The 27,510-nt window shown below is 40.3% G+C and overlaps 1 long non-coding RNA gene across 2 annotated transcripts; it reads right to left on the bottom strand.

Annotated features, from left to right (window-relative positions):
- Positions 1 to 1,633: 1,633 nt before the first annotated feature.
- Positions 1,634 to 27,128, bottom strand: LOC131134647 (uncharacterized). Of its 2 annotated transcripts, XR_009131438.1 has the most exons (6): positions 26,458 to 27,128; positions 25,942 to 26,027; positions 23,678 to 23,840; positions 23,132 to 23,291; positions 11,042 to 11,223; positions 1,634 to 10,916 (listed from the first exon to the last, which is right to left on the bottom strand). It is a non-coding gene; the product is annotated as an uncharacterized LOC131134647 (long non-coding RNA). The 2 variants fall into 2 exon arrangements; XR_009131437.1 differs by having other exon boundaries at positions 11,042 to 23,291.
- Positions 27,129 to 27,510: the final 382 nt, after the last annotated feature.

Below are 27,510 nucleotides of genomic sequence, written 5' to 3' on the forward strand. Positions count from 1 at the left end.
CTTACTCGCCCACATTAAGATATGCTTGACAAAACAACATGTTATCTTCGCTCGACGTCGATGTATTATTAAACCGTTCTTTGATTACATCAACGACAAAGCAGGCTCACAAGTCATTGTTCTCCACTGGAAAAAAGGCGAGAATGCAACACGGACATATGGCGCGGTGTCTTGGATGGCTGCGGGTTGCTATAGTTACGGCACCATCATCAACACTTGCTAGATAGAAAATGATGTCTCCTATTGTCGTGGTTGCAGGGAGTTGATGTGGAACTTAAAGACACGGCGCGTCTCATCCATCACGCCGCATAACGGCCATCCGTCCGACTTAATGGAGGAGAGATTCAATCTTAACGGTGTGGACTCAGGCTTTTTTTCAGTCACTCGGACTCATTTTTGTTTGCGTCACGCCGCCTACACATCCATCTACCGCCCTACCTTGGCGTCTTTCACTCAGTCATGGTAATGGTAATGGTTTTATTTCATTTCAACATGCATCAGATGACAATTGAATGCATCACATAATCAGTTCACAGTTCCACATGTCCAAAAGGAGTAGGAAGAAGCAAAGCTTATTAAATCCTACCCCTACATCTGGTACTTTTATAATCAGTAACTGTTACATTTGTTCACTTCCTGCTTTCCTAATATAATTTAAGTTCTTTTTTTTATTTACATTTTTATCCTAACATAATTTAAGTTATTTTTATCCTAACATAATTTACATTTTTTAAATTTAAATTTTAATTTTAATTTTAATTTTAATTTTAATTTTAATTTTAATTTTAATTTTAATTTTAATTTTAATTTTAATTTTAATTTTAATTTTAATTTTAATTTTAATTTTAATTTTAATTTTAATTTTAATTTTAATTTTAATTTTAATTTTAATTTTAGCTGTTTGAAAATTAACTATATCAGAAAGTTGAAGTATTTGTGATTTTAGAAATAAGGAGTTAGTATTTTCTCATTCGGCATTATGAATTATCCTTACTGGCCTTTTTTGCAGTACATTTAGCGAGTGAAGATTGCTTTTATAGTTAGTACCCCATATTACCACACAATAAGTAATATATGGTAGAACCGGAGAGCAATAAAAAGTTTTGCTTTGTTCAATACTGAAATATTTCTGGCCACCTTATGTTGTATATTTGTAATATGAGGTTTCCAGATCATATTTTCATCTATTGTGATCCCCAGAAATGTATTTTCGTTCCCCCTTTCAATGTCCACACCGTCTATTTGTATCTGCTGGTTCGTGTCCTTTCTGCTGTTGATGATTGAGCATGATTTTAGTTTTACTTCGGTTCAAGGACAATCTAGTCAGTCATTGCCACATTATCGTACCGGCGCCTTGTGGACACCTTTAGCAACATGCGGCCCGGTTAGTCCGTCACACTTGGCCCCTGGTTGGAATCCGCTGCTGATGCATTACTTATACTTTAAGCAAGTCATGCTCTATTTATGGAAAGTGCAGTCATGGATTTCCCGGGGAGGAGTCGCTGCCTGTGTAAAGGCCATTCATTCATATACAGTACATATCACACAGGGGAGGGTGGGGGGGGGGGGGGGGGGGTGGGGGGGAGGCACCTTCCATGACGCACAACATCCACACAAATCCTTTAATGTTTATGAATGTGTAAACCTTTTGTGCTGGGGAATGAGATAGAGAAAGAGACCGAGAATGGGTGGGGTTGTTTCCTTCATTTTCGCTATGCTAGTTGTGGAATTACCCACACACAAAAGTTCTGACTTTACAGTTGAAATCTTTAGTCATGTCGAACCGTTTCTTTGTGTCAGGGGTGACATGTGCGCCCTGACGTGTGCGCCCACATAACCGCCAACCCATGCAGGCTCAAGGTAACCTTCAAAGTGTTCCACTAGCACATATTTCCACGCTGTGGATTTTTAGTGGAGTCACAGATGTGAAGAGGTTACGTAAGAAATGGCAAGCGCCCAAATGCACAATTCACTGGAAGTCAACAATACGAGGATGTAAGGAAAGAATGCTGTCTTCAGGTTTAAAGGAAGAATATGAGAATATATTTTATATATTATAAATATTGTTATCTATTCTTTGTCCTGTGATTGACCGGTGACCGCTGGGATAGGCTCCAGCAATGTATTCATTCAATATTAATAACTATAAAACCTGTTTATGACTGTCTTAATCCATCTTGTACCATTATTAGAGCCCTCTGGACATGTAATAACACCCCTATAGTCACCTTTACACTCCTATTATCCTTTGTTTACACTACATCAGGGGTGGGCAAACTATGGCCCTTTGTATGACCTTTGTTGGGTCCTTTGTATGACCCAACCGTGATAAGTGAATTTTTGCAATGTAATCATTCAATATTAATAATTATAAAACCTGTTTATGACTCTCCTAATGCATCTTGTACTATTATTAGAGCCCTCTGGACATGTAATAACACCCCTATAGTCACCTTTACACTCTTATTATCCTTTGTTTACATTACATCAGTGGTGAGCAAACTATGGCCCGGGGGCCACATCCGGCCTGTCAAGTGTTTAAATACGGCCCCGCCCGTTCTTTCCAAAGTATTTCATTGAAACTTAACATACAACCTAGCATCATGGCTTGAGCCAACCTTTTGATGGTTTAGGTAGCTTTTTTTTAAAATATAAATTTGGTTATTTGATGTGGTCTGTTGTTTACAAAGTGCTCCTGAAAAAAAGGACACAAGCATATAGCAGATTGCAGATATAATAATTGCAGTTTGGTTTATAAATACTAAACATTAATCACAAACTAATGCATTTTGTTTGGCAAGTAAGAAACGTACCGTTCAAATACTTCCTGTTTCAGAAACAAATACAGCACATTTTACACGTACAAAGGAACAGATTTATTCAATTATAAAACATTGCCTTCAAGTACCAAATTTAATCTTTCAACTACAAAAAAATATACTTCAAGTACAAAAACAGAACGATATTCATGTACAAAAAAAAACATACATGCATCATTTTGGGACATTTTTATTGGTATTATCATAAAATCATTTAAAATTTAGTTCTCTTTTCCCAGACTAATTTGTGGAAAATATAATGAATGTGTGAGGTGAAATTACTGACTGATCACATTTTGATCCCGGAAGTTCAAATCTGTGAATATATTTCTAACTTGACTGCAGCTATGAAAAGGGGCGACTTACTGTATGCACTGAAAAAATTATTTTTTTGTCCTGTTATTATTACCTCAAATATTAAATAGTTTACATTTTAATTTATTATTTCACTTATTTTACTCTAAAATCTAATTCTTACTTGATGATTGTGTGCAACTTTGTGTCTTCACATGTATATGTAAATCTGATCATTGACACCAAGTAATATTTACATAACTAATGTATTGATTTTACAACCTGATACCAGATGGTAAAATGTACTTGGGGAATAGCAGTGAACCTGGCCACATTGTGGCCATTCTGCGCATGCGCCAGAGGATCGTTTGAACGTAAAGTTTAATTTAGTCTAAACTTCAGTCTCATAAATATTACTACTTTTTTTTTTGTAAATTTTGATTTTTTTTTTTTCTCGTAAATTTACAATATGAGCATTGATTGGAAGCCAGGGCTGCACGGTGATGGAGTGGTTAGCACGCAGACCTCATAGCTAGGAGACCCGAGTTCAATCCCACCTTCGGCCATCTTTGTGTGGAGTTTGCATGTTCTCCCCGTGCATGCGTGGGTTTTCTCCCACATTCCAAAAACATGCTAGGTTAAGCGACATGCTAGCGACTCCAAATTGTCCATAGGTATGAATGTGAGTGTGAATGGTTGTTTGTCTATATGTGCCCTGTGATTGGCTGGTCACCAGTCCAGGGTGTACCCCGCCTCTCGCCCAAAGAAGACAGCTGGGATAGGCTCCAGCACAGTAATTATGTGAATAACTGTTAATATGTTACGTTAACATGCCATTTATTAACGTAATGTTGACACCTTTGTTTGTGCTTTGGGAGGTTTTACTCAAGACAACGGTGGATGTGTTTCTTATGCAATACTGAATCAAACCAGTAGGTAGACTGTTGCATACCTCAGGGTGCGTGCGTGTGCATGTGCGTGTGCATGTGTAGCTGTTCTGACTTGCAACATTCTCAGGAACAGCCTGCACAAGTGTCTTGTGAAGTCATGCCGCGGGGTACCAGCAAGTGAGAAGTTTTTGGAACGACACCCAGCTCAGCATTGCAAGGTGTGTACATTTGGCACATTTCTGAAAAGAAATATACCAAAGCTCCCATTCGGATTGTGTACACACTTTTTGTCCTGATTCTCCGTCTCGGTCCTCATTCTTGTCAGAAGTGCTGACCTTGGCTGTTGCAGTTCTACCCGGCTCCAGCCCCCCCCTGATCGGGCCCCTGGATGGCCACTCTCCGCCTGGCCTCGACCTTTAGCTACATACCAGAACACATAGCAGCCAGGAGAAAGGGCAAATGCACACAACGCATAAACATGGTGATCAAGTATGTGCATTTTTACAGCATCTCTTTATTGCAATAGACAGGAAGATTGCACATTAAAGGCACCAAGTCGGGTTACATTTTTTAATGGATTTAATGAATTATCGCCATTATGTTCTTATTTTCCATTAATTTTTCAGCTTTTCATAAAGGGTCACCACAGCGGGTCAGCCGCATGATAGGCAGAGATTATATCCAACAGGTTCATTTTCAAACCGTATCATTGGCCTGCATTAAATATAAGCATTCTAGTATGTAGAAACTGTATCAGGGTATTAAATTTAATGGTAATGGTTTTATTTCATTTGAACATGCATCAGATTACAATTGAATGCATCCCATAATCAGTTCACAGTTCACATGTCCAAAAGGAGTAGGAAGAAGCAAAGCGTATTAAATCCTACCCCTCCATCTGGTACTTTTACAATCAGTAACTGTTACATTTGTTCACTTCCTGCTTTCCTAATATAGTTTTTTCAGTTTTTTTTTGTTTTACTTTATTTTACTTTTATTTAATTTTTGTCACATACGAAAGTACAAGGTGATATGACATAATGGGTACCATAGTAAGTGTCAATATAGTGATATAGTGACTGGTACTTTTACAATCAGTAACTGTTACATTTGTTCACTTCCTGCTTTCCATAATACAGTTTAAGGTGTTTTTTTTTTTTTTTTAATAATGTACCTCGTACCGAAGTACTAGCTGATATGACTATACAATGACATAATGTGTACCATAGTAAGTGTCAATATAGTGATATATATAGCACATCATGACTGGTTCAAGACTCTTCATCCTTGTATTTAGCAAACATCAATTGCTTGTATTGTTTCTTGAATTGACTCATCGTTGTGCATTGTTTGAGTTCCTTACTCAATCCATTCCATAGTTTGATTCCACATACTGAAATGCTATGGCTTTTTAACGTAGTCCTAGCATATAAGTGTTTCAAATGTACTTCTTCCCTGAGATCATATTTCTCCTCTCTTGTAGAGAAGTATTGGATGACATTTTTAGCTAATTGGTTATTTTTAGCCTTATGCATTATTTTAGCTGTTTGAAGATTAACTCAGCAAGTTGAAGTATTTGTGATTTTAGAAATAAGGAGTTAGTATGTTCTCTGTCGGCGCCATTATGAATTATCCTTACTGGCCTTTTTTGCAATACATTTAGCGAGTGAAGATTGCTTTTGTAGTTATTATCCCATATTTCCACACAATAAGTAAGATATGGTAGAACCAGAGAGCAATAAAGAGTGTGGAGTGATTTCATATTGAAGTATTCTAGTACGTATGGCCACTGCCTCCCTGGTCCCAAATGCAGAGTCACCGCTGATCCTCACTGTTGCCCACTCATGCATATTTATTGCTTGGTGTAATGTTTTATCACCTCTCGCCATCTCATTGCACTTTATGTTCTGGGGTCATGTGACCACACCGCCCTGCGCCCGTGCGTCCGCGCATGGCTCCATCGGCCTAAATAGTCCGGCTCCGAGATGAGCTATGTGACGAGGGCCTACTGACCTTTTGTGAAGGGCTGATGAGGGGTAAGAGAGAGGGGAAGTGGGAAATTGAATGTGACTGAAGTGCGGGCCAACACAAGGTGAGTATATCCCCCCCACAAGCTGGTCTAATCCTGTTTGTCTGGACTAGGTCAAGAGATTAAATGGGTGTTGTTCAGTGGCCATCCTGTCTGACCTCACTAGACTTAACCTGGTCGCGCCTTAAAGACAAATCATCTGACTGTTAGGAAACACATGGATAACGCCAAAATAATCTGCAGAAGTTCAACCTAGAACGGAATGGTTGGCCATTATTGACTGCAAAGATTAAAAAAAAAATCATTTTCCATAACGTGCAACCAGTTGATTGCACCCATGCATTTTTGTCAAATGACAAAGTCTTGCTCCTCGCTTCTTTTTAAAGCCAAATAAGCCGTACTGCTTGGAAAGAAGCCCAGCTATGTGAGCAATGCATCGACTTCAGCCTCACAGTGTCTCAGTCCACTGGTATTTGCTGCACCGCTGACCATAAACCAAGTAGACGTCTCTGCAAACACTCCCAGGAGAGATGATCTGGGGGAATCTATCTATCTATCTTATATATCTATCTGTGCCCCCTCCAGAAAAAATACTGTAGTTTATCAGAAGGTACAGTGTGTCTACAAGCAACCAGTTCTATCTGAAATGCGCTCTGCACATTCCGATACATTCATTTTAATGTCTAGAAATTTTACAGAAAATGTCTCTTAGAATTAAGTGGAAAAAATGTCTGCAGATACTTATAAGCAGCTGGTTGCAAACCTCCTGAAGTCCGACAAAGCCATTGTTGTTCACATACACACATATATACACACACACACACACACATCCATACATTCTAAGGGTGTGGAACATAATCGATATTAATCGAGTGCATCGGCTCATTCACTGGGCACACATACATACATACTTATACACAAAAACACATACACCAACATGTATACATTCATACATACATACATATACACATACATACATACATGTATGTAATCATACATGCACACATACAAATATACACATATACTTCTAACCATACACATACATACACCGACAAGTATACATACATACATCCATACATATATGCATACATTCATGTATGTAATCATACATGCACACATACATACATATACACATACATACTTCTAACCATACATACATGCATACACGACAAGTATACATACATAAATACATACATGCATGCATATACACATATATGCCTGCATATACATACATACATACATACATACATAAGTATGTATGCAGGCACATACACATACATACACATACATACACCAACATGAAAACATACAAACTAAATATACACATACATACATCTATACATACTTATAACCATGCATACACATACATACATACTTACTTATAACCATGCATACATACATACTTACTTATAACATGCATACATGCATACTTACTTATAACCATGCATACATACATACATACATACATACATTCATGTATGTAATCATACATGCACACATTCATGTATGTAATCATACATGCACACATTCATGTATGTAATCATACATGCACACATTCATGTATGTAATCATACATGCACACATTCATGTATGTAATCATACATGCACACATTCATGTATGTAATCATACATGCACACATTCATGTATGTAATCATACATGCACACATACATACATACATACATAGTACATACGACAAACATATATACATATACATACACACATATTTCTAACCATACATAAATACATACATTAAGGACATAGCAAACAGCCGGTGTGTATCTAGAGCCCATCGGATCTGCTCTGACCCCACACACCCCCAGCATGGACTGTTCTCTCGCCTGGCATCGGGGAGAAGGCTCTGCAGCATCCGCTGTAGGACGACCAGGTTTAGAGACAGCTACTTCCCCCTGGCCATCAGACTGCTCAATGCCAAATAAGCCCCTCTACCTTTACTTACATTATTATTATTTATTTAAATTATTTAAATTATTTGGGCAATTTACTGTTCACGCTGCACATTACATTATGTTGTTCATATTTGGTGTCTATTCTATTTATTCTCCACATTATTATTATTATTATTATTATTATTATTATTATTATTTATTATCACTTATCTTCTTTTGTGTCTGTTATTATATGGGAGCCAGGCAACGACATTTCGTTGGCAATTTCACTACTGTGTTTTTGTGCAATGACAATAAAGGGAGTCTATCTATCTCTACATACATCCATACATATACACATACTTATACACATTCTTATATACATACATACATACACACATACTTCTAACCATACATAAATACATACATACATCGACAAGTATACATACATCCATACATATACACATACTTATACACATTCTTATATACATACATACATACATACATACATACACATCCATATATACACACATGCATACATACATGCACACACATATGAGAAAAACATGCAGAGAAGAACATGCAAACTCCACACAGATGCCCGAAGGTGGAATTTAACTCGGGTCTCCTCGCTGCGCGCAAACCAGTCGACCACCGTGCAGCCTATAATATACATATATATTATATAATGAATATAATTATAATATAATTATTAGGAACCTGTCTGGAAGTGCTTTTTAATCAACCCAAGTGTCATCATTTGGTCTATTTGGTCCCTGCTTCCCTCTCCTACTAGGGATTAAGTTGTCAGGTTTCATCCAACTCTGAGCACCCTCAGTCCAGACAAAACCATCTTACAAGGTGCAGGTCCACTTATTTTTAACTCGGAATGGTCAACGTCGGCTCTCCTTCCCGTGTCAGCACACATGCGTGTTTGCTTTTATGATTTCAACATAGGATGAATTCACCTCTGTGGTCACTGTGTGTGTGTGCGTGTGTGCGTCCTTCCATCCTCTGGCCTCAACTGTGTAGTACTGTTTTTACACACTGGATGTGCCTTGCCACTACGACTCACACTTTCCAATCAATTACATAAGAGTCCTTCTGTGAGGAGCACTGGCCTTGTAGGCCCAGAGGATCACGGATGGACATTTTGTGCAGCTACGCTTTGCAATAAATAGCTTCCCCTCTTTTTGTTCGAGTCTTGTATATCTTCCTTGCACTTTTCTTTCTCCTTCACCTCTCAGCCCACCCAACTGGAACCAGCATCTATTTTAGGAGCTCTGTACTGGCCGAGTACCAGCTGCTCTGTGTAAAACACATCACGAATAGGAGCTTCTTTAAGACAGCATGCAGGCTGCATGCTGCACGGTGCCGCAGTGGATAGGTGAAACCACTGCATGTTGACATTTGCATTACATCTGCGTGTGAATGGACAGGGGTCTCAAACATGCGTGTGGCCCGCAGGACACTAGTTTGAGGCCCCCGCCTTGATATGAAAGTTTAATGTTAGTGCGGCCCGCGCAAGTTTGATATGGATGCCGTATGGTATCATGTACCCAGAAAAAATTATTACGTTTGATTAATGTTCATGTTAAAGGTTAAATAACTGTTAATAGTTATCCTCCCTATCCGTGTGGAAGTGGTAAGTTTTTGGCTATTTAAGTTTAAAGGAAATAACTTGAAGGCTACCGTTTAGGTCGCTAGCTCTCTAGTTTACGAGTTAGCATGTGTCTCAAGACCCTGCAGTTGCGCAATATGTTGTAAATAAAAAGAGTATAAATGTGACTATAGTCGTGTTTTGTCATGTCTACAGGGCTCTAATAATGCTTTGTTCATTATAATCTGAAAAAAATAATTTGTCTGCCCACCAACTATATGTGCTTTCTTAAGTTTTTATTATTTGCCGTTTTATTATTATTATATTTATTTATTTATTACTGATTGATTGATTTTCTTTATTCATGATTTGTTTTATTTGTTAAATAAAAATTAAGATATTTGAGAACAGTGGAATGATTTATCAGAGCTTTTCTTGTAGAAAATTGGAACTAAGGCGAAGTTTTTTAAATTTTTCTGTTTTTAATAAATGCATTTTTTCTTTTTTTTTTAAACCTGATGTGGCCCAGTCTCACCCAGACTTGAGCTCCAATGGCCACCAAGTAAATTTAGTTTGAGACCCCTGACTTAAGGAAAACAAATTGGTAAAAAATTAGCATTTTTGACATCACTCTTGATGCGATTGGCTTTGAAAGGCGGACTCAGTTAAAGAACTACCATATTATATATAATAATCAATTAACAATATTATCAAACTATCATAGAAGTGCAGGGTGTTCCCACCTTTTGGGCTTGAGTGCAATGTGTGTCTTCCAGTCAGGTTCATGGTACAAGATGCATATTTCACTCCGGGGGCAAAGGTCACAGTGGATTGTGGCTGCACGCTGGGACACAGGCGGCAATTGCGTCACAACCAGTATTGAGTCAGGTGCACTCCCAAGGATCTCATTGCCAGCTGCCGTCGAGGCAGGGATAATCTGCCTAAGCAGCTTTCACATGATTTCACCCTCAGGGAAGAATTTAGGAGAGGTTTGTAAACCTCTTCGGGGACCGGCCTTGGAGTGTCTCACTGCTTTGACTAAAGGACTTTACAGTAGACACCACATTAAAAGGACTCCTCCGTGAAAAGCAAAATTGGCCATTAAAAAAAAATGTGCACGCGTTGTGCCAATCAATAGACATAGTGTAGTTCGTACAAGGAGTGCATACAGTACACATGGCCTCAATTCAATGCCACTCATGCCATCTTTTTTTGAATTATATATATATATATATATATATATATATATATGTCAGCTGTGTCCAATTTTACGGTCTGCAGCCAACAAAGGCCAGACGCGACCAGCCTTGTGAAGTTAGACGGTCTAACCTTCTTTAGTCTCATCGCTTGTGTGACGTGTTCTCATGTTTGCCCTGACGTCACGACCAGATGACACCTGCATCCATCACAAAAGGAGACGAAAACAGAAGAAAGGGTATACATATTTTTCAAGAAAGAGACAATACGCTTTTTAACAATGTTGTTATAATGAAGCTAACCCATAATAAATATCATTCTTACCATGAATGCGACTTCCAGCTTTGCACTGGACTCCATACTTTCTTTCTTTTCATCATCTTCTTCGTCAAAAGGGTTGGTTCTGCAGAATTAGCTTGTTGACTATTTGAGTTTACTTCTTGACCTCTCAGTGACCCGGGTAGGTAACCGCACTGTCCACAAATAATCAAGTTATGGTGTCTGACCTGGAAAATATGTGAAGGACAGCTGGCATCGGCATCTAAAATACATAAAGTTTTATATCCTGAATTTTATGATTTTTTTTTTTTATTTGTGTGATGTTTTATTTTAAAATGTCAGCAAAAGAATATTCATTCATTCATTTTCTACCGCTTTTCCTCATGAGGGTCGCGGGGGTGCTGGAGCCTATCCCAGCTGCCTTTGAGCGAGAGGCGGGGTACACCCTGGACTGGTCGCCAGCCAATCACAGGGCACATATAGTCAAACAACCATTCACACTCACATTCATACCTATGGACAATGTGGAGTCGCCAGTTCACCTAGCAGCACCTAGGAAACCGGAACATGCAAACTCCACACAGAGATGGCCGAGGGTGGAATTGAACCCTGGTCTCCTAGCTGTGAGGTCTCCACGCTAACCACTCAACCGCTGTGCCGCCCAGCAAAAGAATATGTAAAATAAAAACATTTTATCGGCTCCCAAGCCATAGGTTCCTTCCTCTTCACCTAGGCTATACTTTTATAGTATTTCCAAGATTTTGTATATTTATCACATGTGCAATGTAGCATCCTGCACCGTATGAAGCTAGAGGGCAGCTTAAATAATGATAACAGATATGAGGTGCAGGAAGCCACGTGAGGAGAATATTTGTCAATGCTACATGTCTGTCTATTCTGGAAATCCATCCTTATTGTGATTATCTTTAGAGCTATACTTTCCTACTTGTGTTCTTAAACAGCCTGCGAGACGTCATGTAGCCCACAAATGCGGACTAAAAGGCCACAAACCCCGCATTCAGACCCACCCGCAATGACACAAGCATTCAATCATTTTAGACTTCCTCTCCGTGACCCACCCCAAAGTGGACCCTCGGGTTGAGAATGCATCGGCGACACTGTGGGGAACTCGCTGTGACAACCGGAAGGGTCAACAGACAGCTATACGGCAAAGTCAAAGACAGCCTGATGACTTTACATGCTGTGCTTCTATATTTTCCAAAGAGCGGCAGCAACCCTATCCTGCCTACATCCAACCTTTGACTGTCACCTGAACCTAGCTCACAAGCCTGCAGCCTTTTTTTGATCTCTAAAGTGGGTTCAGCTAAGACAAATTAGCAAAAACCCAACCGGAAAACCCAACTGGAAAAAACGGTTTCCTCTCATTCAGTGTGGAAGTGGTAAGTTTTTACATAAAACGTCTAAATGTCTAAAATCAAGATGCTACTGAGACAGCATGGTGTGCTTTAGGCTGCCCACAATATGCAGTTTAACTTTATTTGGGGGTCAGGGGCGTCTCACAAACAAACAGTATCGGGTGTGACAACCTAACGTATGACCGATCCAGAGAATCCCAAACTGCCGTCTTCCTGTGTTACAGATGGAGTGGCCCATGGTGGCGATGGGGTTATGATATGGGCAGGTGTATTTTAAGGACAAACATTTTATTGATGGCATTCCCACTGCCATGTTCTTGTCTGAGCGCTCTCTGCCGATTGCAGAAACTGTCACCCGCGAGACAAATCAGGGTTGAACCTTTCCTTCAAGCGCCTTCTCCTTCAAGCTAAACGTACCGGTTCAATCTCTTAATTCCCCTCAGGGGCCAATTCCCTGGGTTCGGATCAGGCAGACGAGTCGCTGAGCTGAAACCTACACAACATCGGAGGTCAAGGCCCAACCTTTATATGCACCGTTGTGGTGCGCTAATGCGAGGTACTGGCAGTGCTAAACGAAGAGGATGTGCTGGGGAAAGAGAGTGCAATAATCCTATTTAGGTGTTTCCTGTGTGTGAGCGTAAAGGTGAGCGGTGAGAAAAAGCCTTCCTAGCATAAGGACAAAGGTAAAGAGGAGCGGACAAGAGATGGAAGACACTAAAAGATGCTGCACAGAAGACCGGAGGAGGAATGCTTGCTCAGTTTAAGATTCAATATGCGGTTCTAAGTTAGAGCCGGGTTCTGAGAAAACAACTCAGACCATGTGTTGAGAGGGGAGCGTAAGATGGGGCATCTGGTTTTGTTAAGGCCCCGGAACATTCCTTCCCTGTGTTGGACTCTGGCTGGCAGCTTTTAAAGGGACATGCTCACTCTCATATGCTGGTCTGGCCATTGGCCTCTCTATTGAAGTTCCGTTTATGAGTGCTGAGGGTCACAAGTAAAATTCCTGTCTGTGCGTGTTTATAGTTAGGCTACTCTGCAAGACAGTCTGGGTCGGAGAATTGGGATCAGCCTCGACACACGCACAAGCATACCGATGATGGCACACAACAGCAGTCCGTGTATTTGTCAACCAAGTTATTACAAGCATTGTCTGGATGGTTGCAGCGTCCGCAGGCCAATAAATAAACCAATTGACACTGGGATGAATCTTAAAACTGTCATCTTTAGGGCTGTCTTTTAAGAAGGATTTTCATAACTGAATTTGATTTGTTAATATTTTGTCCATAGTCCATAGATTATTTTTTTTGTTGCACAGCTAATGGCAAGCCCTATAATTAAACAGTTCTCATTTGCGACTATTTCCACATGAAAAAAAATACTGACACTCACTTAAACTTGTTTAGGTGTGCAACAACAGTACCTTAATTTATTTAGTGACAGAAAGCAAGATGAATAAAACCGAAATTACAGTCCAACGGATTTACAGGTCTGTCTTCGAGTCCAAGTGGGCAGATCACACATCAGCAAAGAGCACATAAAATGGAAACAACTTGGCTTGAAAAACAACTTTCCAAAACTCTCAGCTAGCAGCCTAATTTTTGGGGATATAAAATGAAGTTAGCGTAACGGTGTTACCGGTTTTAAACAATACGCTGCTGGTTGTTGTCATGTGACATGCAAGAAGCTGCTGACAGAAGTTGCACTTTACTTTCCTTGGTTTATCTTTAACCTTTTGAAAATACGCTCACATTTTGGCTATTTTTTGGTAGCCGATTATGAGTCTGTCGATGTTGATCGAGCTTGTGCTCACCTTGGCTCCTTTGGATTGTGCCACTGAAGTGGGTGACTTTATAAATATGTATCTATATGCAAGTATAGGTTTTCTGTTAAATACACACATTACTATCAATTCTTTCGTAACAGAAATTAGGTCGATTTTGTATCAAAATGGGTTATTTATAACAAAAACAAAGACATTCTATGTAAAAATGCTCCGGAGCAGTCGTAGGCTTATTGCTTATCTATCGCCCACACCTTGAAAAGCAGCTCAGAACTACTCAATACCGTGCACCCGTCGATTCACAAGAAAGCCGTATTGATTTTAGTAACTGAAAGCCATAGCATTTCAGTATGTGGAATCAAACTATAGAAAGGATTGAGTAAGGACCAGAAACAATGCACAACGATGAGCCAATTCAAGAAACAATACAAGCAGTTGATGTTTGCTAAATACAAGGATGAAGAGTCTTGAACCAATCATGATGTGCTATATATATCACTATATTGACACTTACTATGGTAACCATTATGTCATTGTATGGTCATATCACCTCGTACTTCGGTACGAGGTGCATTATTAAAAAAAAAAAAAAAAAACAATTAAAAAAAACTTAAACTGCATTGTGGAAAGCAGGAAGTGAACAAATGTAACAGTTATTGATTGTAAAAGTACCAGATGGAGGGGTAGGATTTAATAAGCTTTGCTTCTTCCTACTTCTTTTGGACATGTGGAACTGTGAACTGATTATGGGATGCACTCAATTGTAATCTGATGCATGTTCAAATGAAATAAAACCATTACCATTACCTTATAGTTGTACAAAATGTGTACATTCATCTAGGCCAGGACGTTTCAATTCCGAGATATACAGTATCTCAAATTTGACGAGATATACAGTATTTTTTTTTATCTTCTTGTTTCATTACTTTGAAAGGAGACAGCTTTAGTCCTTTTGCTTATTTACTCCTGACGTATGATGATGGGTGTTCTTCGATGCAATGGTCTTGTTCCATACAACAGCACATGTCATGGTACATTTCTATATCATCACATGAACATGCTGCAGAAGAAACATTGTTGACATGAAAGTCCACTTTTTATCTAATTCATTTCATTCTTGACTAGTCATTGACTTTGCGGGGTGTACCCCGCCTCTCGGTCTAGGTCAGCTGGGATAGAATCCAACGCAGTGACCCTGAACAGAAGAAACGTTAGAAAATGGATGGATGGATTCCTTTCAGTCAGTATCCTCACTCCAGTCCTGGCAATAGAAGAAGCGGCCTTCAGTGTAGAAAAGGGCCGACCACAACAGTTCTTCAGCTGGCAGCTTTAGTTGGTACATGAGCACATAAAGCTTGCCAGTGAAGAACTGCTGTAGGTCAGCCAATGAGCAACTCATTCAGGAGGTGAAAAACATGGACAACCATACTAGTTTAGTTTCTTGGTAATGACTTAGGTCACTTTGCAGCATTCATACACGGATGCCTGAAGGGAATATGGTATTGATGTTTTTTTTAATACCAATGCTCCAAAAATAGAGCCCAAAATACAACGTGTCTGCCATCTTTTCTAGAAAATAGCATGATGCGATTCAAATGAGAGAGCAACCTGTTCTGTGATGCGTCACTTTCATCTGGCCACTGTGTAATACTTGTGAGGAGCGCCGGATTTGTCTTGCCTGGCCCTCAGTCAGCTGGCCTAGCTTCAGCAATTGCAGTCAGTCAGTCTGAAAGGACCTTCGCTCACGGCTTATTCTTCCACAGTTCAAGGACAGGCCTTCGGGCAAAACTAGCACACAGCCATGTGAACCCAGCAACCCCTGGAAACTCAACAAACCTCACGCTGCTCTGCGCAGCAGTTCAAACTGCAAGTAAATACACATAGACATCCCCTTTCGGTGGTGTCGAGTGGTCCACTTAAACCTCAGAGTTGCTTATTCAAACTTGTGAGACAATAGAGATGTGATATTGTCCAAAGCCATCTTGTCATCAAAGCTGTATTTGTGTCCACTTATCAGGAAGCATCCACTGGTCATTGTTACCCCTGGGGAAACAATTTTCCTCCAGTGTGACTGTATTGAAACTGACATGTCGGTGTTCTAGGCAGAATTATCTATTGAAAACGGAAGAGATGAGTCTAGTCGCAGATTAGCATTACTTAAATGCGAGAAGACATTACGGCAACATGAAATATTCTAGTCCATATATAACAAACAAGAAAAAGCTGTTGCACACACATGACTTGAATGACATGGCTGCATTAGCAAATAACATGGCATGCTAAATTGACAGTAATCCAACACAACAAGACAACCGATAGTGTTCCTCTCTTGGGGACCAATTTAAGAGATGGATGTGATAATCATAATTACTCCCTTACTTAATATACAATCACTCATACAGAACACAGCTGCTGTAGTGTCATTTAGAGCCAAGAAATATTGTTAATAGAATAAAAGAATCAAACATCACAATAAAAAAAGAACAATCTGAAATAATGTATTAATAATAATTTATTAAATCATGAATGTTATTTTTCTGGGGACACAAAAGGCAACTTCTATGGAATACTTTTCAAAAATCTGTGGCCACTCCAAAATGTGTACTTTAACGGTATTGGGGGGTCGGAAAACCAGTCAGTATCCCCATTGTGACCCCCATTTGCCTCAAATACCGTATTCACTGATCCAGAGCAACCCAAACATGGTGAATGGGTGACATATCAGGAGAGTATGGGGTGTTGCTAGCTTCCAGGAGTTGTGTACAGATCCTTGCAATCATGCCGCAACACGATGTGATGCTCATGGCTGAATGGCACAACAATGTGTATCAGGATCTTGTCACTGCATTTATAAATCAATCATCAATAAAATGTACCTGTGTTGCAGATTGAGTGGCATATGGACAACGGAAACTTATGGACACATTACATTTTTGGAGCGGCCTTTTGTTGTGGCCAACCCAAGGCAATAATTAGGCTGTATAATGCTGTTGTTCTGAGTCTGGAATCGACTGCTTGTATCAAGAGTGTCAATGTGGGAGATTTTGGATCAGGGGTCTCAAACACGCGGCCCGCGGGCCAAATGTGGCCCGCAGGACACTAGTTTGAGGCCCCCGCCTTGATATGAAAGTTTAATGTTAGTGCGGCCCGTGCAAGTTTGATATGGATGCTGTATGGTATCATGTACCCAGAAAAAATTATTACGTTTGATTAATGTTAAATGTTAAATAACTCTTAATAGTTATCCTCCCTATCCGTGTGGAAGTGGTAAGTTTTTGGCTTTTTAAGTTTAAAGGAAATAACTTGCAGGCTACCGTTTAGGTCGCTAGCTCTCTAATTTGCGAGTTAGCATGTGTCTCAAGACCCTGCAGTTGCGCAATATGTTGTAAATAAAAAGAGTATTAATGTGACTATAGTCGTGTTTTGTCATGTCTACAGGGCTCTAATAATGCTTTGTTCATTTTAATCTGAAAAAAATATTTTGTCTACCCACCAACTATATGTGGTTTCTTAATTTTTAATTATTTGCTGTTTTATTATTATATTTAATTATTAGTGATTGATTGATTTTCTTTATTCTTGATCTTATTTTGTGTAGAAAAATAAAAATGAAGATATTTGAGAACAGTGGAATGTTTTATCAGAGCTTTTCTTCTAGAAAATTGTAACCAAAGCAAAGTTTATTAATTTTTATGTTTTTAATAAATGCGTTTTTTTTGGGGGGGGAAACCTGATGCGGCCCAGCCTCGCCCAGACCCTAGCTCCAGTGGCCCCCAGGTAAATTGAGTTTGAGACCCCTGTTTTAGATGCATGCCAATATAATCAGTTTTTGCTGATATCGTACCGATATCAATATGAGATCGTGTCACGCCCAAGTGTCTTTATATTTTTGTTGAGTATAAACACTGTACATTTGTTCCACACAGCAATGGAAAAGAAGTAAGGCCTGGGCATATTCAACAGCTTGTTGTGACAGAACTGCTGCTTGTAAAAGTAGTTTCCACCCCTATTATTCCTTAGCTATGTTCTCTCTCTGCTCATGTGACGCATGCAGACAGCATGGACACAACATGCACACCGCGTCCATCCCACAGCCGAGAACATGATGTACCAGGAGTCATTTATTACACAACGCTGATGATTCCCACGACAATTATGGCCAGCTTTGATTAGAATCTATAGAACAAACTGCAAAGTCATTGCAAATGTTTTAAAAGGCTAACACTCCAATTTGGAACAGGCAGTATCAAACACTGAGTCAGGACACAGTAATCCACTCTTTCTGTAAAAAGAAGCCCGATATTAAAGGGATGACTACCTCTAAAATGTTGGTGTCAGTTCACAGAATGACATGGCCAAAAAGAATGGGCGCGGGATGAATCATTCCAAAAAAATGCCATCTCGGAGCTCCACCTATAAAAAGGCTTCCTGCGGGCTTATGAGTTCTGGTGAAATGTGTTTTCACTCAGGAAAGCCTCGGTACACAAATTACACAGGCATAGTAGAACAATATATAGAACGTCTTTTAAACTACATGCACAATTTACAGGCACACCGCTGGATGCAATCAATGTCTGTGTGCATTTGTTTTTCTATGTACTGTACAGTGGAACCTCAGAGACCCACTTCATCTTGAGGTCATACATGACAAAATTTGAGCAAAACGCAAGGTAAAATATACTTCTATATCAGCTATGCAAATAACCCGAAAAATAATTTACTTAATAGGACTAGATGACCGGCCTTTCTCAATGGTTAGCTAACCAGCCCACCTTCGTGCTAAATGGAAATTTACCACTAGTGGAAGTCTCCTTAAAGAAGGCGTCTCATCCGTTGTTAAGTTTTACAAGTGAAGCAAGTGTTCTATTGAAAAGGTAAAAAAAAGGGGTGACTTTAGGGTTCCTTTTTCAGATCATATCACCAATAGCAGGGGTACAGTAAGGAATTATTGTCCCCATGAAAAACAGAGCCCACTCCTTTCTACATTTTAATAATGACCTATTTTTGGGCCCCCTGGCAGTCCTTGGAATTGTCCTAACTTTTCCCCCTTTTGTGTTAAGGACGCAAAGCAATGCCATCAAATAACTGCCTTTTTTTTTTTTTACATAACTAGCTGCTACAAACGGATGGATAACTTTTGTTTTCGACAAAAGGCATTTTACTGCTGAGTTAGTTTATCCGTGATCGGAAAAATAAAGATTAAAGTTGCATGTTCACCATTTACGTTGCTGCAGAGGTGCAACAGCTGACGACTGCTGACGGATGTCACGACATCTACAAAATCATGCTTCTGACAGGGGTGACACATGTAATTGACGCGCACGACCTTCATAGCGGTGATTGACGTAACGGGCAACCCTATTCCACAACCGCACAAGACGCCAGCATATCATGAGACAGCTCAGCTCAAAGAGCATCAAAGGATTAAGTAACTGTACGCATTTTACGGTTTCTTTTAGCTTCCAAAATACGCAACTGGCTCAAGGACTTTGAGAAGAATTGACACTAGAACAGGGCTCTCCAATCTGTAGCTCCAACATTTTATAACTGATCAATTCAGACATTATGCATCTACGTATTTAAGGACAAATTATCACAAAATAGCATAAAGGCAATGACCACACTGTTGATTGGACCTGCGTCATAAATAAAGTAGAATTTAAATGTTGCCAGGTATATGTTCTTTCTTACTGTCAAAGTAGGGTCTAATGGTGATGAAAGTTGGGAGACCCCCCTACTAGAGATTATGTCGAGAAAGGGTTGAATTTAAGCTTCAGTGTTGTCCACTCACGATGGCTAAGGTTTAAATCTGCATATTAATTTAGTCATAAATTAATAATAAAGGGGAAAGTTTAACAATAATGATAAGCAAAAATACATACAACCAACGATAAAGTCTGATTTTCGGAGTATGGAAGGGCATATGCAACATCTTCATAGTGTATAGTCTTGCTTGTGCCAACAAATGACTGAACAATTTAAAAAAACAAACCAAAAAAACTGCTTCAGGACAAGCCAATGGAGTACATTTGCTCCCTTGATAAGATTCATTCCCAGCAGAGAAATTAAATTGTCACAGCGGGTTAATAACATGCAACACGGGTACAGAGAGACGCTAAAAGTAAAATACAATGAAAGTAACAGAGAAAATGTATGATAATTATAGGGATGTTGTACAGAACAACAAGCCAAACATGCCTTCTCACACAAATAACCCCATTCACCAACCTGACATACTTCATCAACTTACTAACACGTGTAAATGTTGGAGCCATTTTGCTGTTAATTTTTATTTCTTTCAAGTGCAGTGTGGAATTAGTTAAAGGAAGCGGTGACGAGGGCTGGCAGGAAGTCAGCAGGTGGGGAAAAAGGAAATGAGTCTTACAGCGTGTCGAACAGGATTCTTTTTACACGCCGCATCTGGAACCAGGAAGGCATTGTGGTACATTGATGTGTGTTAAGTGTGTGTGTGTGTGTATACCGAGGCAGGTTGGTGTCTGGATGGGTGATGTCATGAAGTGAGAAGCACACAACATGGTGGTGGTGGCGGTGTATCCACCACACTGTGATGAGACTATGATGTGGCATGACTAGGAGTCTGGCTATGTACGCGTCTGCATCTGCTGCGAGCTGTTCTGACGGACACATTTCTTACACACACACACACACGTACTGAGCATTCTTTAGGAAAATCTGACATGAGAAAGGGAACTTGCATCCAACAGAGACTTAAAAGTCAGGATGTTAACATAAAGAATGTAAGCGCCTCCATCCATCAGAAAGAAGTGTGTCAAACTGCATTGTTGTATTTAATACATGTTTGCGGCCAACCTTTGCTCGAGGAAAAAAAGCCCTGATGTCACCATGAGTCCATCCTCTTCTTTCTGGTCACCCTAACCCCTGAGCAATAAGTAGTCCAGTTATTAACCGAAGGACAGGAAATGTCTACAGACCAAGATAATGATGCAGTTGCCTATGCTAAGTAAATCTCTTGAGTTTCATCCTTTGCCTTGAAGCATCTACCCTCCACCACCATACTGACACGAGGGTTAGATTTCAGAATTCACAGTTATCCGGCACTCCAAGTGTCACATTTGAACATGGAGATACTGTTTCAAACCACTCTTCAAAAGGAAATGTCACGCTGCTGAAGAACTACAGTAGCTTTGATTAAGGATAGCAGGGAAGACAAATGTACAAATCTACGAAGAACAAAAACAGACAAAAGCACAAACGCAACAATAACTCACATGCAATATCCTGTGAAGCGCACGGAAAAACAAGAGAAAGAAAGGAAGTTGGCCCTGTGCACTCTGGAAGATTTCCAATCAAATGCATCTAAACACAGACACACACGCACACAAAAGACCAAACTAGCTTGTACATGGAATATAGTCCCATCTGAATCCACAGATGTTCATAATACATAATTGTACACAAGTACGCAATTATACACAAATACAAGTACGCAACTTCACCTCAAATTAACAACAACTTCTGGATTCAAGCAGTCAGTCATAGAAACAAACAGCTGCACATGCCAAACCCTAAGAGTGCTAAAATGACATCGGACTGGACATTGTCAATTTACTAATTGCATTTATTAATTCCTCATTTGACTGAAAAGGATTAAGAACTGCACGCCTTGATGAAATGATAAGCTGATGACAGTGTGTCTCCATTGAATAAATTGTGGGGGGAGAAAAATTCGCTGCCGAGTAGAGGTCAGCTGCCATTCTAGAGAATCATCACTCTCCAGTAGACTGGGCGTATGCATGCATGTGGAAGGAGTATAGTCCGGGTTATGTTGGATGAAAACAAAAATGTCACCATTCGTGCAAGTGTGCGTGTGTGTGTGTGTGCGAATGAGTTTCCTGTCGTGCTGGATGCAGATGTACCCAGATAGCCTCAGAGCACAGCGTGCTAAGCTAACGAGAACAAGACACTTTTCGTGAGGTAGTGAGCTGGAAAAATACTGTGATCGGACATCCCATAACCTTACAGCTGCTTTTACATTGCTAAAGATATACTACATTCCAACCAGCTATTAAGATAAAGTATAAGGAGTGACTGGGTACGTATTGATTCACCTGTTGCAGTAAGACATTTTGTTACCCGGTGTTGAAAAAGTGCAGACGATGCTCATTGAAGCAATCATTGCAGTTATAGAACAAATTTTGTCATATTTCTATGTTTTTTGGCAGCACTTTTAGACTACAATTACATTTTTGCTTCACTTTTAAACCAGTTTTGTGATATGTGTAATGATGATGATAAAATGGTATGATTGATGATTTCACCTGCATTACAGTATTATGACCCCCCCCCCCCCGCGCAACCGAAATTTAATACTATTGAGAGCCTGTTAATATTTATTCATCTGTACAAACTATGGTTAATTCAACGTACATCTGGGATACACTTGGAAAAAAATGAATATAAACAGTTACGAGTGGTCAACGGATAAAATGGCCATTGATTACTTGTGTGACCAACACAACTCATTCATTTTCTGTTGATTTATGCATCTCTGGGACCACATGATAAATAAGGGCTTCAACATAAATAAACAAAATCATGCTATATGCTCATGGAGCTCTAAAATACAGTCACCAGCCACATTGAGATGCAATACCAATACTAATGAGATGCAATACCAGAGGTAGCCAGAAGATCATACATTCTGCCTTAACTAAGATAACTATGATTAGTTACGACTGACACTATCAAAGACGTATTACTTTAAAGATTATGTTAATTATTGTGGTGTAGAAGCGCACTGCATCATAATGAGATGTCCTCTAATAATGTGCCTCTTAAATAAGGCAAATATAGTGCAGTTCTACACAACTACAAACACAGTGTTTTATTCTGACTTTTCTGAAGCATATTGTCATAATAGATGTGGTACAAATATCCAGTTCTCTCCAGTCCTTGATCCCTGTTATCCATTTTCACACACCTTTTTTTGGACATTACCTTCACTCTATAACTTTTTCTCCTCCTCGTCCGCCCTGGCTCTGAGGATCTTTAGGTTGGTCAGTTTAGCAAGGCCAAGTTACATTCCTGGGATGCCTGCTACATATGGTCCACATTCCAGCCTGTCTGTTGAGAGGCCCACTGCTCCTCACCACTGGCTCTGCACACGCACACAGCCCAAAAATAAGGTTCACATAGCTCATCAGATGACAGCAGGAGACTACATATGACCAAAGCCTCACAAATTCAAGTCAGACATTACAACCTGACTTGAGTCAACCATGTTTTTTTCTTTTAAGGTCTTTATCTATACATGCTAAAAGTGGTGGTTATGTTTGTTGAAATTTGTGCCCGAGAGCCTTTATCTAGATCGAAATGCGTGCATTATGTGCACACACTAGGCACAACAGGCCCTGTTCGTTATCTAGGTCACTCATAGAAAGTGTGAAAACCTAAACCTGGATGCAATAAATTCAGTAAATCCTGGCATGCAGAAGCACAACCATCTTTAATAATCACTTTAATGCTACAAAACTGGTACCTCACCATTAGGTCCACACAGGATGCACGAATCTTTAGTCGTTGTATTGTAGATCCGGTCCTGCTCTTGGTCAATTCCCACTGATTCCCAATAGGCCAGGCTGGAATCAGACTGCAGGGTGAGCAACCTGCCGAGGAAGGCGTGGGGTAGCAGAAGGCCGACTTGTCTCTGAAAGCACATAAGTGTAGGAGTGGTACAATGTACGTTAGAACCTGTAACAAATAAATGCTGGACCAGTGACACTGCTCCCTCCCACCATTCAAAGACCGGCTATTGCCCGTATGTGTAAACAGGAATATGACCGGATGATTGATTGGTGATCTGTCCACGTGAGCCTGTGTAGATGACAGATAGCCAAGAGCGTGAACTGTTTTAGCCACCTTCTTTTAACAATCATTTTTGTACTAGACTTATTACACTGTGCAGATAATTCATTTAAGTATCTGGTCACACCTTAACGTGTACACCTAACAGCAGTACATGCATGAAAAATAGTTTATTTAGAGTAAATGACCCAAATCTTTAGTAGAAAAACACATAAGAGACCCATTTGACTGTGCTAAAATGCTATTATTACACACTTCCCTTTTTGTTTAAAAAGCAAAGAGACAGAATAGAGGGTTGGAATGTTGCACTGATAAGAGAGCAGCGGAAACGGGCCCAGTACCGATGTTGCAGGACAGCTGGAATAGCAGGAGAGGTGTAGTACACGCGGTTACATGCTGTGTCTCTAATAACGGAACACCATGTGAAAATGACCCGATACGTGTAGAGGTATTTTCTACCATCCTTTTGCTTGGTTAAATCTCAACAAGTGGCCTAATGGCTTTCATTTTGCAGTGCAAGTACTCGGCAGTAAAATCCCACACTGTCATGAGCACAGCCTCTCACATCATGCATCACCATTTGAAGCAAATCCAAGCTAGCAGTCATATCATCTGAAGGGTCGAGCGGGGCGTGGCCCCTTCCAAATATGCAACCTCACTGCAGATACCGCATTTGCACCGCAGATCCTCCGCTACATCGATAACGGCTAACCTTAAATCCTGCCTACGTAATCATTCCAATCACTCCAGAGGCTTGTCACTCACAAGCTCAACTTGGAACAAGAGTGACTCAGCAAATGACACACTTTTATGTTTACTGCTTGTGATAAATGTCAGCAATGCTGACAGTGGAAAATTTGGTTCCAGATCTCACTGTGGCCAGTTTGGATGAGTTGAAGCCAATGGTGTGACTAAATCCTTTCCAATTTGCTGACCAACACACACACACTAATCTGCAGTTACATACACAAAAATGCATTCACAAGCACATGAATGATTCAGCATTTTGTATTTGACTTAAGATAGCACAGCAATTCCAACTGGCATGCTCTTTCTGAGTGTGCATGTGCGGGTGTCTAGGGAGTGGCGCACTGGACGTCACTACCGGACGACAGTATTAATCACATCCAGTTGTGCAGAGATAACATGACGCTGACCAATACACAAATGCATCTGTCAAAGCAGTGTAGCCACATTTACATTCAGTGCAAGGACAAAGCAAACATTTAAACAAGGTGGGGTGCAAAATCAAGTATTAGCAGGTGTCAGTTCCTTAGTAAATTCAACAATAACTAAAATTCTAGTTTTGCAGCCTTATCCCATTCAACAAGTGGCATTTTAATCTAAATGAAACATTTGTGCGATACTGGCTGCAACACAAACTCCCACGCAACAAGTGGAACATAATTAACACTTTTATCTTAAAAACTCTATTAGAAAATCTAGTCTTTTCACAGCCAACGAGTGGTACTTTAGAAAAATGCATGACACTTATGGGTTAGTTAGCAACAAGAACTGGCAAAAAAATGCATCAAGGATCAACTTGTTGTCTGGGAGGAAAATAAAACAAAAGCAGAGCTGTGCTGTGCAAGGTTACTAGTTGGCAAGGACAGAGCCATCTTTAGGCTGACATGCGGGGTGGGGGTGTGCGCAGGTGGGACAAAACACCTGGCGCTTAAGCAAATGTGAAGTCAAACAGGATGTTAACTCATTAATAGGCCTGCTTTTAAAATCAGCGACAGGCGTCAGCGGCACTGGACACTGCCAATAGGATTATGTAATTGCAACCCCAAATGAATGGGGCAGAGGTCATTGCATAACTGAACCTGCAACAGGTTGACAGGCACTGGTGTGTCAAATGCAAATGCTTTAACACAATAAAAGGCAATAGAGATAAGAGTACTTATAGAAGCATAAGAATCCACAGGTTAATGAAATCCCACCTTACATCCATCACCCTGGAGACTCCTGGAAGTAGGTCTTCCTCTTACGGTGGTGCAGATGAGCGTATAGGAGGTACCTGGAGATACTGAGGTGGTGTTAGGGGGGGGGGGTGCAAAATACAAGCTTGAAGGGAGAAATAAATGAGCAGAGGGAGAGGAGGAGGAGGAGGAGGAGGGGCAACTCTCCACTCCATGTTGAGCTGCAAAGGGTGGGGCCTTGAAGAATTCACTCAATCTGCTTTCCTCTTGATTAAACGCTTATCTTATTTAGACCATGCGAGGTCATTATATGCATAAGAACTGAATTATGAGTGAGATTTCACCTCCGTGGCATTAAAGACTTGTGGTTTTAGCTTTAGCCACCACCAATACATTCCTGCAGACTCAATAATACATAGGAATATAATATGATGGTATGGTCAATATGGTCAATGTTAAATGTTAAGATGCTAAATAAACCAGCAGATGCTATTTCTGCTTTTAAAGTTTTCAAAAAAAAGGGATTGTCAGACTTACTTTAGTTCAGGTAAATCCACTGCTTCCACCCAGACAGTTAGCCGCTATGACAGCAGATGACATGTTAGGACTATTAGGAGTGTTCGGGCCGGTTCCTCCCCACGCCCAGTTGGCCTGTGGCGGCTGTCTACTGTAAAGTTGCCACGTCCGTTACATCCTGGAGGCCTTGTTAAAGCCAATAAGGAGCACTCAAAAGCATTCAATTCCGACATTGTGGTGTTTTTATTTCATTAGCATGCGAGGCGCGGTTGGAGCCGAAAGGAAGCCACAGCGTTCGAGGTGGCATTTTGTTATGTAAGAGGTAAAAGAAAATGATCGAACGCCTAAACGCAGGTTTGCTGGTCTCACAAGAAGGGGGGTCCAGCCCTTGACGGGTATTCTCTCACGACCAACACTTTTTTTTGGTAAGGTTATTCAACGCGGACAGCCACACCTTAAACTGTCAGGGAATTTCTCCTGACAATTCCAGAGGTTTCGACGACAGCCTTTGAGCCCAAGTTCTCCGCGGCTACACTTCGCATGCGAGCGTTTCATGGGTTTCATTTAAGCATTTATACGGGAAATGTATTTTAGAAAAGAAGTATAAAGTATCCTGGTTTGGCCGGTCACACCCCGTGCTGCTTCGCTGCTCGTCGGGACTCCCTCCCCGGTCTCTCCCTCCGGTCCAACTCTCTTCAAACCGGCTTCCGAGCCCGATCAGCTGGCAGGCATGTGATGTCACATTCACAGTCGGCCAATCAGACGATAAAGAATGGGAAAAAATGCCCACGCCCTCCTCAGGCAAGCAACGACGGACAGGCTTTTTGACCAATGGAAGTGGAGCTCTCTCTGAGAAACGAGGCGGGCTTAAGAAAGAGAACAAATCAGATCACTTCCGCCCATAGGAGGTGCTTTATCGTCTGACCTATTGGGTGCTTGGAATTGTTGTGTGAAGTGTTGGGAACTTTTCCACATGACCAGACTGCAGATACGTTTCAGTTTATATTCTTAATAATATTAGTGTTTTTCAACATGCAATTGGTGGCGTTGTCTGGTGCTTCCACTGCATTTCCT

Source organism: Doryrhamphus excisus, chromosome 8 (assembly GCF_030265055.1).
Source record: "Doryrhamphus excisus isolate RoL2022-K1 chromosome 8, RoL_Dexc_1.0, whole genome shotgun sequence".
Classification (NCBI taxonomy): domain Eukaryota; kingdom Metazoa; phylum Chordata; class Actinopteri; order Syngnathiformes; family Syngnathidae; genus Doryrhamphus; species Doryrhamphus excisus.